Here is a 14931-nt window from a genome sequence, read left to right on the forward strand (position 1 = left end):
TTTTGCACAAACATTAAACATGATATGAGTAAAAAAGTAACAGAATGGATTTTCCGGGAAAACTCCAATTGCCCTTCTAGGGGTGCTTTTCAGGTTAAAATGGCTAAAATTGACACTTTTGTACTCATTAAAAAAAAATTGATGCCTTGGATTTTTATAAAATTTTCTGAAAAGTTGTAACTAACTGATTTCTATATAATTTTGTTTGTCTATATTTCGCGATAACTCTTGGGTGTGCCTCGGGGGCTCTTTTAGAGCTAATAAAAATACTGCATTTTTGGAACTATTTTACCATATTTGTTTCAAATTGTGTATGTCTATTTAGCAGTATTGCATGGTGCTGAACTCAAATATAAATATTTCAAGGCCTTGGGGACTTTTGGGGCTAAATGGGAGAGGGGAGAAATTATGGACTTAGTCATTTCTTTTTTTGCATGGTGCAGAACTCAAATTTACATATGTTAAGGCCTAAAACTGCATCGTTTGTTCATTTTCACCAGGATTTGACGTCCCCTGGGGATTTTCGGGGCTAAATGGGGGAGGGGGGGACAAATGCTGAACTTAGTCATTTTTTTTTATGACTGTGCAATCACGGGGGACCATGCATGCTTCACTTGTTTTGTTTTGTTTTTTTTACATATTGCGTTCTGAAAAATATGAAATATTTTTTTCTTGAATATGAAGATAATGTGAGCAGCAGAAAAGAAAAACAAACAACAATAAAAAAAAAACAGAAAAAGAAAAACCAAACAAAAAAAAAAAAAAAAAAGGGAAATCAAACAAAAAAAAGGAAAAACTAAACAAACAAACAAAAAAACAGAAAAAGAAAAAAACAAACAAAAAAACAGAAAAAGAAAAACCAAACAAACGCTGAATGATATCATTTAAAGTTGTGTGTGTTTTTTTTTACATGGGAAAAAGAATAAACGAGAATAAACAAACAAAAAAAAAAAAAGTCTCAAACAAACAAAAACAAAACGAACAAAAAACACTGCTGCTATTGTACGACAGTAAATATAAAGCCGCGTGACTCAGGTAAAGAGGCAAATATATTTGGTCACATGACCGACTACATTTCAATTACTAAGCTTCAGTGAACAGATATGCAGGACGATTTAAGATTTCTTTTAAATGTCCCCTTCACACCATGTTTGAAAATAATAACAATGAAACATGATTTTCAATGGAAATCGATCGACTATTTTATTTGTTTGACCAGTTTCAAGCATCTCGGATTTTAATAAGGAATTTCATTTAAACTTTTGATGAAAATTTAAAAATAAGTAAAATACATGTGTGATCATTTGTTTTATTTAGGAGTTACCACTTATCAAGACCGAAAGGCTACTTGAGGAGAAGAGTTGAGTGTCAGGTGGATGGTGAGACAAAACCGTAATGATTGGTAATAATGCTTGGCCAAAATTTGATTGTTTAACAAGAATTTCTTTACATGGGACTTAAAGACAACTATGTTTTACTCAACTGGGAAGTAGTCTAGCAGTATTATGTTCCACAGATGGGCAGTTCTAAGAAAGAAACTTTGTTCATGGAAGTTTCGTTTAGATTTGGGTCGGGAGAGAAAGGGAAACTATTAACAGTGGTTGTAGCTAGATGATTTTTTGTTATGAATGTATTGGGGGGGGGGATAGTCTGAAGCTCATTCAAACACCTGTTATGAAAATAACAATAAATTAGCGAAAGACTAGAAATGTTTAGGTACTTGAAAGGCACTAGATTATAAAATTCCTTATTTAATACAAACACAACAAGATCCTTCAGTCTTGACAGACTATGGATACCCACACAGGGGTGCCTGCATGGGAAATTCTTGTGGCAGGTGCGCAATCTCCAACCACACCTCTCCTGAGTCGACATTGTTAAATACCAGTGGCAAGTGAAATGTATGATGACTGGAAACAAATGCCGAGATAAGCGGAGAGCACATACAGCGACTAGAATTCCAAAATGGTTACCCATCTTGTACTAACCAGGCTCAACATTGCTTAACTTCAGTGATCTGACGAGAACTGGTGTGTCAACGCGATTATGCCGTATATTATGCCTTATTTAATATCAACTCATTTGAAGATATGAATGCATATGAAAAAGCATATTTTCAACTAGAGAGCTCGATCCATGTTTAAGAAAAGTTTGGCGATGTGGGATAAAACTCAAAACAAACCAGATAATGCACATTTCTGTCAGTCCTTTTCAAACCTGGATTGGCTTACATGGAATTTCTTTCTATCTATCTCTCTCTCTCTCTCTATATATATATATATATATATATATATAATCTTAAACGAATGTTTTTAAAAATAACAGAAAGCTTCTAGTTAATTATACTTGTTTTATTTTTCGATTTTTTCTTGTGATCTTTTTTGTGTTAAAATCAGAAAAATTAATCTAAGTTCTATATGTATCCTGTGACTGTCACTACGGATATTTAAATTGTTAATGTCTCTCCTGGAACAGTGTGAAAACGTTCTTCTGGTATCTAGCTGACTTCAAGTGCATGTTTCACAGCTACATTTTTAAATTCATTTTTTTCCCCCGGTTTTTTTGTTTTTGTTTTGTTTTTCGCCTGATGATTTGATTTTGCTGTTAGTTTTGTACTCTAACAAGACAGGAAAGGATGCTCTGATCAGCACCTCTTCAGTATATGTGTGTGTGTGTATATATATATACACACACACACACACTAGCAGATCGCCCAGCGTTGCCTGGTTGTAAGATATTCTTAAATATGATATTTTAATTCATGCAGATTTCGTATTTATTATTATAGAGACAATTCTCTATTGATTAATATATTGAACCTAATATACGGTAGTGAGATCAAAACCAAAAGTATATATGACTTGGGTGTCATCAGCTAGAATCGAAACCAAAACATACCCTCATTCCTTAGCCGTTGAGCCACACCCATATGCACATATATAAATTCACCTGTCATCCCTTTTTTTAAAAGATGGAATCATCCGATCAGCGAAGACAAGATGCAAGCAAGCAAGGTCCACAGAATTTTATTATCAAATTATAATTGGATATATATATATATATATATATATATATATATATATATATGAAATTACAGATCAGAGTTATATCATACTTTGATTTAATGTCAGTTTTAGGGCATTTCTAGAATTTAACAAATCTGTTACAAATTTTGAAATATTTAAAGGTTTGAATACTGAGCTTCTTTTTTGCTTTGGTAATTGATTATCATAAAAATCCATCTGAACTATATAGATTTGTTTATATATATATATATATATATATATATATATATATATATATATATATGTGTGGAATTATATGAACACAGGAATTACCCAATGTAGATTAATCAACATTTCAATGATTCATTGGTTGTCTTCAACTTTCTTCACCCTGTGTTTACAAAGGCTTTTTGTATGAAACTAACAGCGGCAAAATATTTTTTTTTTCTTCTTCATTTTTTGGTCAAATTGTTTTTTAAGAATAAGGAAACAAATAAAAAATGATAACACAAGTTTTCTTTTATTTGTTTCATTAGTTAATTTAGCCAAAAAAATGTCAAGAAAAAAAACTCTGTTCATTTGGCACGACAGTTTTATACAAAAAAGCCTTTATCAACACAGGGTGAAGAAAGTTGAAGATAATCGATTTATTTTTCTCGTCAGTGGTTTAACAGTGAATTAAAATGATTAACTGAAAAAAAAAAAATCAATAAAAAGGTAAAATAAAGAAATAAAAAAATAAAAAAATTAGTACATCAAAAAAATTAATATATTAAAAAAGTTATTAACAAAGATGATCTTCGATAGTTAAAACTTTTGGTCCCCTTTCTTCCCTCTAATATATTTGTCAGACATAATATATTTTTCGATTATAAACTACAAGTAAAAAACTAAAACCTTTAAATCATCTGCCCTACAAGCATAGTTTTATGTTTGTGAAATTATATGGACACATTATATGGCATTTTACGAATCCTCCCACAACCATCAATTTCCATAGTTTAATATTTAGAAATTATTAAGTCATCAAAATCGATAATTGTATCGAAATTAGGGAAAATATTGGAATCATCCTATCACTAGTATATATATATATATATATATATATATATATATGTGTGTGTGTGTGTGTGTGTGTGTGTGTGTGTGCATGTAGAAAAATTCAAGATAAATTTACAATATTTTATTCAAAAACAAGGAATACAAAATAAAGGGGAAAGGTTCCTTATTCCATGGAGTTTCAAAGAAAGGCACTTCTCAGAAAAAAAAAAAAAACGGTTAACAAACGGTAAGTATAGATAAGTATCTATTTTTGCTGGTTAGTTCAATTTTTAAAAACATTCAAGAAAGAAAATTAAAAGAAAAGTATAAGTTTGTAGATGAGTATTCCCTTTCGTTTACTTAAAAATACGAGTATTATATATATATATATATATATATATATCAATTATTAGAGCAGATAGCATGTCATAAACGTACTCCATGAACCTTTATATGCAAAAATTGTGAGTGAAAAACAAATATTTAAAATTTTAACGAATATTGGATGCATTTAAATTTTTCCAATCCAACGGGGCAACCTGGATATAGTGATGAAGCCTTCTCATTAACAAGTGATATTTTTTATATTATGAAAATGTATTTGTATTAGTTAAATTCTTTGGACTACTATTCTCATTTTTAGTGTCATTCTCAACAATATCTTGGCTGATGTAACCTCCGGGCTTCTTCAGGTGTAATTTGCTGAACTTTGAAATGTACATGAATTTTTGAAAAAAAAAATACAAGGACCTGTGGCATGACAGATAAAAATATTAGGTAAAATTCATTCTAAGTGACACTCTTTTAGAGGTTGAAGGTTCAATCCTCAGTGTGGGTAATACTAAGAATATAATTACAAATTACTTAAAACTTCTACCCAGTTATGGCTGATGAAACAAGAGAATGCAACCCTGTAGATTAAATAAAGGGTTCCATTTCAGAATTCAATAAAAGGATTCGCCGAGTTTAACAGGATACACATGAAGAAGGTCAGAGGTTACATCGGCTGAAACGTCGTGCGAATAACACTCAAGATGAGAACAGTAGTTCAAAGAATGCAAATTATCAATCCTCATCTAAAAAATTCATTAACATGAAAATATGTCCTTGAAATGGGCAGAAACAATCGTCTGTAAAGAAAAGTGTCTTTCTCTGAAAAGCTAGTGTCTGCATGATGCATTTACAGAAAGTGTGAGAGAGAGAGAGAGAGAGAGAGAGAGAGAGAGAGAGAGAAGCTGAAAACATTAATAATATTGATTCAAAAGAAAACTGCAATTGTTATTTGTATAGAAATCCTTATTTTCTTTTTCTGTCAGAATTTCATACTAGTAAGAATGAATCAAAGAGCTCAAATGAGCAACGCTTTAAAACCCCAAAATGCTAAAATCCAAACGGCAAGGAGCGACAACAAAAAAGATGCAAAAATATCACAAGAGAAATGAAAAAAAAAAAAAAAAAGAGATTTCCCTTACCGAAGTTACAAACAAACATCTCCGACAATTTTACATCCGTGTGGCAACATATAAAGCAACTCTCACCGCTTCTGCCGCCTCCTCTCTCACATTTGGATGTCTCTGGGGTGGGGTGGGGGTGTTAAAAAAAAACCCGACTCCGATTGCATCAACACACAACGTCATGGTTGAGTAGTCGCATAAGGCGAGAGTATAAAAACACGTCATTAACAGTAAACATTATACATACACGAGCACAAATCTATATTGCATTTCTTATAGCCTGTCAGTTCCACTTTTTCTCAGAAACTACTGAGTCGATCTGGATGAAATTTTGTATGGACCTTTGCTATGTGATAAGTTGCAGCGAACTAAGTATTATGCTATCCATTCGATGCACAGTTAGGATTAGTATTTAAGTTCCACATTTTCTTGGAAAGTACTGGTTGAAATTTTGTATGCACCTTTGTTATGATAAAGTTTAAGGTGCAGCAAACTAAGTATTATGACATCTGTTCCGTGCACAGTTAGGAATTAATAGTATTTCATGCAAAAATGAGCACCAATTTAACCATATTCAAGCATCAATTTGGCATAAAGGACTCATTCTACGTCAACAGGCTATAATTTTTTCCCCTGTTTTTCACGGGCTAAAAAACCTCGTCTGACTATTTTTTCTTTTTTTTTTAATTAAAATCAAATCACACAGGTTTTCTCGGTTTGGACAATGTCGGATTGAGATATGACGGCATTCGGGCATTGCATAAATAAGTAAAATCTCTTCTTTTCTTTCTTGTAAGAGGTGACGACAACAATGAAAGCGGCCAGTCCTTGCTTGACAACATGCTTTATTGTAGGTTAGTCAAGCATTAGTTTGTCTTTTGTGCGTGTGTGTGGGTGGGTTGATCGTATACAGTGTGTGTGTATGTGTGTGTGTGTGTGCGTGCGTGCGTGTTTATCCTTTTCGTTTCTTAAACATGGTCAAAATGAGAACATTCCAAAGGAAATAACTCACAAAATAAATCAATAACATAGGTATGCAGTATGCACTTTCATAAATGACCTAAAAAGGTTTTAACAGATATATAAACAGCAGAATATCCGTCAAGGACAAGCATTTTGCTAATTAATACCCAAAACAGAACAGTTTTCGGTGCTTGTACAGTTTAATAGGATTTTTTAATTTTTTTTTATTTATTAAAAATGCATTTTCGGTAAAAAAAAAAAAAAGAAAAAAAAAAACACTGTTACGCACTTACATGTCATGAAAAATTAGTAAAAATTCTAAAAATTGCAAAAAAAAAAAAAAAAAAAAAAAAAATGATCAAAGATCCGTTAAGAGTTTTTGTTTTTGTAAAAAAAAAAAAAATTATTAGCAGTCAGTCATTTATTTTGAAATAACGGCGGTAGTTACCTCCCCTGGATTTTAAGAGCTGCTTAATATTACCAAATACAACAACATTTGATAATTCAATTAATTTTAATTTTACGTGTCACTATCAGCTGCCGAGTGTTTCCCAGTTGTAAAATATGCCCCGGTATATGATATTTTAATTCATGCAGATTTTGTATTTATTATGATAAAGCAAATTCTCTATTGATTAGTATAGTGTACTCAATATTAAAGTAATGATTTCAAGAGTTAAAAAAAAAAAAAAAAAAAAAAAAGATTCGGTGTCATCATTTGGAATCAAAACAAAAGTAGTCTTAGTCATTATTTAACACATCAGCCACCGTCGTTACCGTCTGAGCTATCGCATGATGGATAAAAAACAACAAAAAAAAAAGCTAAAAATTAATCAACTTCAAGCTAAAAATGCATATGTATACATACTCTGAAGTTAACCGATGGTCAACTATTTTTTTTTTTATTCCTTAGCTATTTTTGCCGACTGAACCCCAAATCTAAAGTTAGCCACATGTCCAAATACCCTATATATCAAATTTCAAGTCTGTAGACCAAATATTCTGAGAGGAGTTTGGTAGACAGTTTTCACATACACCAAAGTCACATTTCAATGTGCAAAAATGTTTTCTTCCTAAATTCTATACAATTATGCACAATATAAAAACTATGCATAAAAGAATTAAGCGTAATAGTAAAATGAAACCAATCATACAATAAGAAACCATAAAAAAATGAATAATTAACACTTGTTCAATTTTCAAAGCAATATGAAAATTAGTTAACCTTCATGTAGTTGTTCACATATCCATGACTGAGTATATTAAGTTTGTTTTAATAATTTTTTAATAGAAAAAGTAAACTCAACTTTATAGGTAGATAAATTATGTTTCTACTCTATCATTTTTTGCAATTTCAACATTATGGGTAAGTAATTTTGACATTCTAGATAAATATGTTTCATTGAAAATCTATTTATTTGAAATCTCATACTGCACAAGCACCTAGTTTTGCACCACACTTGTGTCCCCTTACAAAGATTCAAATCAAGATGCTACGAAACCATATGTCTAGAATCCTTATTCCTATTTTAATCATAATCTATTAAATGATTTTGATTCTAAGAATAATGTTTAAAATTTGAGGTTTGGACTTGAAGATGAATCTTGCTCAAGAGGTGTCTGATAACTACAGATTAAATTTAATCCAAATCTGAAATATTTGAATTTTCAAATTGGCGGTTGTACACATAGTATGCCCCCCCCCCCCCAACCTTCAAAGTAATAGAAATCTTTGGAATATTTGTTAATTCATGTCTAATAAATATGGTTAAAAAATTTCAACAGGTATCTGAAAATTGACTAAGAGCTTCCAGTCCTCCGCTTGCATAAAAATAAATATAGCCCACATTACTCACCCTTACACCTAGTAGCTGTGTTCCAAAATTCATAATGATCGGTTAATTAGTTTAGGAGTGAATTTAGCGCATACAAACATAATTGACTTCATCAGAAGAAAGATAATGAGAAGCTTAGAGGTATGTTATTAGAGAAAGAGGAAGTGCTGATCATGTGACGAATGCAGAGAGATAGCCTCATCAGTGCATCTTATGTTGTTTTGACTGTCTTTTATATAATAAAAAATGTTGGATAGTTGAACAGTAAAGACATCCTCATCAAAATTAATAATTCATTGACAAAATTATTGCTAAGCAAAATCGATGAAACAAATATAATCATTATACTTATGTTTTACTCTCGTGAGAGAGAGAGAGAGTACGAGCAAGAGAGGGAGAGGGAGTACGAGCAAGAGAGGGAGAGGGAGTACGAGTGAGTACAAGCAAGAGAGAGAGAGTACAAGCAAGAGAGAGAGAGAGTACAAGCAAGAGAGAGAGAGAGTACAAGCAAGAGAGAGAGAGAGTACAAGCAAGAGAGAGAGAGAGTACAAGCAAGAGAGAGAGAGAGTACAGGCAAGAGAGAGAGAGAGAGAATAAAAGCAAGAGAGAGAGAGAGAGTACAAGCCAGAGAGAGAGAGAGTACAAGCAAGAGAGAGAGAGAGTACAGGCAAGAGAGAGAGAGAGAGAATAAAAGCAAGAGAGAGAGAGAGAGTACAAGCCAGAGAGAGAGAGAGTACGAGCAAGAGAGAGAGAAAGAGAGAGAGAGTACGAGCAAGAGAGAGAGAGAAAGAGAGAGAGTACGAGCAAGAGAGAGAGAGAGTACGAGCGAGAGAGAGAGTACGAGCGAGAGAGAGAGAGTACGAGCGAGAGAGAGAGAGAGAGAGAGTGAGTACAAGCAAAAGAGAGAGAGAGTACAAGCAAGAGAGAGAGAGAGAATACGAGCAAGAGAGAGAGAGAATACGAGCGAGAGAGAGAGAGAGAGTACGAGCAAGAGAGAGAGATTACGAGCAAGAGAGAGAGAGAGTACGAGCAAGAGAGAGAGAGAGTACGAGCAAGAGAGAGAGAGAGAGAGTGAGTACAAGCAAAAGAGAGAGAGAGTACAAGCAAGAGAGAGAGAGTACAGGCAAGAGAGAGAGAGAGAATACGAGCAAGAGAGAGAGAGAGTACGAGCAAGAGAGAGAGAGAGAGTATGAGCAAGAGAGAGAGAGTACGAGCAAGAGAGAGAGAGAGAGAGAGTACGAGCAAGAGAGAGAGAGTACGAGCAAGAGAGAGAGAGAGAGAGAGAGAGTGAGTACAAGCAAAAGAGAGAGAGAGTACAAGCAAGAGAGAGAGAGTACAGGCAAGAGAGAGAGAGTACAGGCAAGAGAGAGAGAGAGAATACGAGCAAGAGAGAGAGAGAGAGAGAGAGTACGAGCAAGAGAGAGAGAGAGAGAGTACGAGCAAGAGAGAGAGAGTACGAGCAAGAGAGAGAGAGTACGAGCAAGAGAGAGAGAGTACGAGCAAGAGAGAGAGTGAGTGAGTACAAGCAAAAAAGAGAGAGAGAGAGAGAGGGTGTAAAAAAAAGAGAGAGAAAAAAGGTAAAATTTGTGCAACGATAATAACTGTATGGCTGAGCAGTTAATTGGAATGTGTGTCATGATAATGAAATAGCAAAGGGGAAGAAGGCAAAGTTAGTGACAATGAGATCAGATCACACTTGAAACTGGTGTAGAAAATATGACAAGTATTTTCGATCTGGCTGGCAACAATTGTCGCCCTTGCCCCTCCCCCTCCCATGACCATCCAGTCTCTTGTAATAGGGAGGGGTGGGGATCACAGGTGAGATGGTTTGTAAAGTTGTTTAGGTATACATTTAAAAAGGGAAGAGAAGAGGTAGGGTGGTAAGAAGGAAGAATACAAAATAGGAAAAAAAAAAAAGCAAGTGTCGAATGCAATAAAAATAAATAGGAGAGGCATTTGAAAATGTAAAAAAGAGGAAATAGGGAGCAAAGGCAGGTGAGGGGAGAAAAAGGAAAGGAGGGGTAGGGTAGTAGGAGTGAAGGGAAAACGAAATGAGGAGTATAGGGAAAAGATAAACGAGGAGTATAGGAGATCAAAACGAGGAGTGTGAGGAGAAACAGAAGCAAAAAGAGGAGAAAAGGGGGGAGGGATAAAAGGAGTGTGGAAGCAGAAATGATAGGAGTAAAGGGGGGGAGGCAAAAGGAGTGTGGAAGCAGAAATGATAGGAGTAAAGGGGGGGGAGGCAAAAGGAGTGTGGAAGCAAAAATGATAGGAGTAAAGGGGGGGGGAGGCAAAAGGAGTGTGGAAGCAGAAATGATAGGAGTAAAGGGAGGGGGCAAAAGGAGGAAGTGGAATAAACTGGCAAAATAAATTAGTAAAGGTAGAAGGAATGGAGATGAAAATTCTAATATTTCTTTTAATTCTAAAATTATTAATATTTCATAGATTATAGACAAAATAAATATGTAATATATTCTCTATTCAAATTGTAAAAATTTTAATTGTTTTCTTTTATATCCAATAAATGAAATTATAAATGAATTTATCATATATAGTAAAAGTGTGAATTTTGCTTAAAAGTTCGTCTGCAATATAATTACATTTAATATTTCTGATCATAAAAAGAAATAACAGGGTAGATTGTTCATTCCCCCACCCTCATTACCTGTTGTAGATGAACAATTCTGATACCACAGAAGATTAACTAGCAAAATGCAAAATAAATAAAAATACAAAAAAACAACATTAATGATATTTAATGAAGAGAAATGAGAGGATATTTCTACGCATTCAATTTAGTTTTACACCAGAAAAGAAGTCATTAATACTACTGCAAAATTAGTTCATGAAAAGCAGATTTAGAGAGGTGGGGGGGGGGGGCTTTAACTCGCCAGAAGTACTTTTTTTTTGTTTTCATTTTCGGAAGAGTGATACTACCGGAAAGAGAAGACAATCCAAAATTAATGCTTGCTATTTAACCCCCAAATTTTTTTTTCTTTTTTTAATTCTTTTTCACACCCCCCCCCAATGCATATGGCCACTTGGAAGATAAGGGGTTACTATTTGAGATCGTGTCTAACAGAGGACTATCGGGAGTTGAACAGCAAGATGTCTGTTCACATTACATTTAAACTTCTGCAACTGAGTACAGTCGGGGAAACAGGGAGGGAATTTTAAAGTCTAGCAGTTCAAATGAAGAAAATAAGTAAAAGAGTTTCCATGGACCTCAGCAGTGAAGGGGCGAGATTTTGCTACTTTTTAGGTTAATCTTTTGTGTTAATTCAAAAACAAATTCAATAAAATAAAAGTATCACAGCAAGCAAAACATTAAATGATAAAACATTTTTTTAAATTTAATTGAAATTGTTAAAAATTTATTAATATTTCAAAACAAATTATATTTAAAATGTACAAATGCATTCTATATTTTAAAATATTTTCAAAACAAATACATTTTATTTATGCATTTTAAAATGATATAACATTCAGTTTAGAATAATACGAAATTGATGGAATTTATTATTTTTTTTTTTATACATAACTTTTTGGAGATTGCCTTCCTTTTTCACTAAATTTTCCCAAAAATGAAAACAAAATACTTCCAGTGAATTAAAGTTCATTAGTGACAAAAAAAAAAAAGTCCTAGTAACGTCTAATCGAGTACATTTCTCCAACTCTACTGAATATTAGCCCAGTCTAATAAAACTAAGTCAGAAAATGCTAAACCAGATATACAGGGTGAGTCACGAGAAACGGATATTTTTAGAAAAACAAAACTCTGCGAATATTTCACCAAAAATTTTATAATGTATATAAAAGCCTCTACTCAAGGAGAGCAAGGAACATTCTAAAAAACATGCGTTTCCCGTGACTCACCTTGTATATGTGTAGCAGTTACACGAGGGACCTATTTTGTTAATGTATGTGTAGTATTATAGTATTATAATACAGCACAATTATGTTGACACACCGGTTCTCGCCAGATCACCAAAGTTAAGCAATGTCGAGCCTGGCCAGTACCAGATGGGTGACCATTTGGGAAGGTGAGGTGCTGTATGTACCGTGAGGTAGAATACCAGGTTGAGAAACTGGCGCGGTCTATCCTTCTCTCGAGGGTAGATGGGACTCTCTTAAGCCGTGGTAGGCACCCCATCTAGTGATGGCGTCACGATAAAAAATACCCTTGATAACCCTGGCGAAGCATTAAGTATTCAGCTATCAAGATTTGAATTACACTACAAACTTGTGTAGTGAGTTCAATCTCAGCTACGGACGTGCTGGATGATGTAGTACTATGCGTTAGATTAAGTTGTGATTTGGCCTGTTAACTACATGGGTTTTATGATACATTTGCACAGAATCAATAATACAGGTAGATATATCTTCGTACAAAAAAAGACAATGAAAATCAGTTTCTGTTTTGATTGCCTTTTGACAGGATGTCATTCTGTGCTCACTGTTTCACTACAAGTGGTCTGCTAGAATGGAACTCCAGGATACAGCATTCATTTATCGATAAAAAAACAGCCTACATTGAGTTGTAGTTCAGCTATTCTCTTAACTCATGTGATGATACGTTTGTTCGGAATTCGGATTAATACAATTAGAAGCAAGTTTTCCTTTTTTCTTAGAGGATATCATTTTAACAGGACACAAATTCAGTTTTGTTTTGCATAGAAGAGATTTTGTAGCATTTATTTCCCTTTGCAGACATTTTTTTTTTTTTTTATAGATTTCCTTCGGACCCATTAAAGCTTCCACTGCTCATTCCCGGTCCCTTTTAGCTCCCTTTCCCATGACTATGGCAAAGTTTTTTATTTACTTTAAATATCTTGACATACAAGGTGCCTTCAATATGTCTCCAGAGTTTTTTTTGTATGGCCACTTTTATTGATAGTACACACACGATACTCTAGTCCCCTTCAAAGTAATCTTCTCCGGCTGCAATGCACTTATTGTACTGTTCCAACTACTGGAAGACTCCATGGAAATCCTCTTGTGCAAGCGTGTCAATGACCCTCATCACAGCCTCTTTCACCTCAATTGCCTCATAACAACAGCCTCTAAGGTTTTCCTTGAGCTTAGGGAATAACCAAAAAAGTCCCAGGGACCCAAATTTGGACTATCGGGAGGGAGGGCGAGGAACTGTCTTGATGCCTATGTTGGTCATATAGTCTGTGAGAAAGATGAAGTTGTAGACTGCATCCTTGGGACAAACTTTATGCAAATCTTCCACATCTTCAGTTCCTTGCAAATAATTATGCGCACAGTTTCTACACTGCCATCAAACTGTGCACTTATTATCTTTATAGAAAAATGACGATTCTTATCCACAAAATTCTTTATTTGGCCAATCAACTCTGGCGTTCTGATTTTCCTCACCTTTCATTGTCCCTCACAGACTCCCTGCCTTCTTTGAATCTCTTATGCCACTCAAAAACTGATGCTTGATTCGTGCAAGATGGTCAAAAACAGTCTGAAGCATTCAATGCATTTCTGTGGCATTTTTTCCAAAAATTTTATTGCATATCGTTCTTTTAAAATCTTCAGATTGTATTTTGGAAATTCACCAGCTGTGACAATCAAGCTTTAGTAGGGTGTATTCCAATTCCAGCTGTAACTGTTCATTTGAACCTGAAATCGTAAAAATTGGTCAGTCATCTCATAAGATGTAATAATATAGTGATATTTTCAAGAGTCTATGACAATTTTAAATGCCTGTATAAAAAAAAGTCTGGAAACTTATTGAAGGTACCTCATATTTGAGCATCACCAGCGAGAATTATTGTCTTTCTTCTCTCGTAGGATAGAACTGAATAATGCATTTTTTTTTAGTATTATTTCTTTTATCTAAACAAACTTTATTTACCCTTTATCCATGTGTGAAGCCTCTAACCTCTCATAGCTTGGCCATTACTTATCATTTATAATTTTTACATTCTAGTAGTTTTTATGCCCAAATGTTTTCTAATCTGTAAGTTTATTAAGTTTGTGACTAAGTTTTTTAGTAAACTCCTCATCTCTGCTCTATTTTTTTATTTTGTATATATGTGTTTCTTAAGCAATGTTTTTTTTTCAGTTTTACCTTTGACAATGATCAATAAACCTGTGTGTAAAATATATCAATGCTTGTAAAGATACAGTCAACAGATTAATTTTTTTAAAAATGTTGTTTTAAGTAAAAGCAGTATTACATACTTATCTGTCATGCTGAAAATAGTAATATATCCAAAAATTATGAAAATTCGCATAGAAAATTACAGTTAAAAGTGATTTTTATGGAAAATTGGGCAAAATCGCATTTTTCTTGAATGTTATAACACACAGGGGAGATAACTCCGAAACGAATATTTTAGATTACTTGTTCATGGCTGCAATATTTGTTGTCTATATTAATAGACTTTTTTTTTCTTTTTTTACTAAAAACACAATAGCAGTTGTTCTACTTGATAAATTTTCATAACTTTTGGATATATTACTATTTTCAACATGACAATTAAGTACGTAATATTGTTTTTGCTCAAAACGATATATTTTTAAAAATTGATTTGTCGATTATATCTTGACAGATCGATTTTTTGGTACTAATGCAGAGAGTGATCCGGACGTAAATAATGTTATTATTTAAAAAGC

The 14931-nt window shown here is 33.6% G+C and overlaps 1 protein-coding gene and 1 pseudogene across 38 annotated transcripts in view; both read right to left on the reverse strand.

The window, feature by feature from the left end:
- The window catches only part of LOC145241638 (uncharacterized), a 530026-nt gene that overhangs the window by 30664 nt on the left and 484431 nt on the right, over positions 1-14931 (reverse strand). The window lies entirely within an intron of this gene.
- Positions 1941-2057, reverse strand: LOC145241732 (5S ribosomal RNA; annotated as a pseudogene).

This window comes from Euprymna scolopes, chromosome 20 (assembly GCF_053919585.1).
Source record: "Euprymna scolopes isolate OS-2025 chromosome 20, ASM5391958v1, whole genome shotgun sequence".
Lineage (NCBI taxonomy): Eukaryota > Metazoa > Mollusca > Cephalopoda > Sepiida > Sepiolidae > Euprymna > Euprymna scolopes.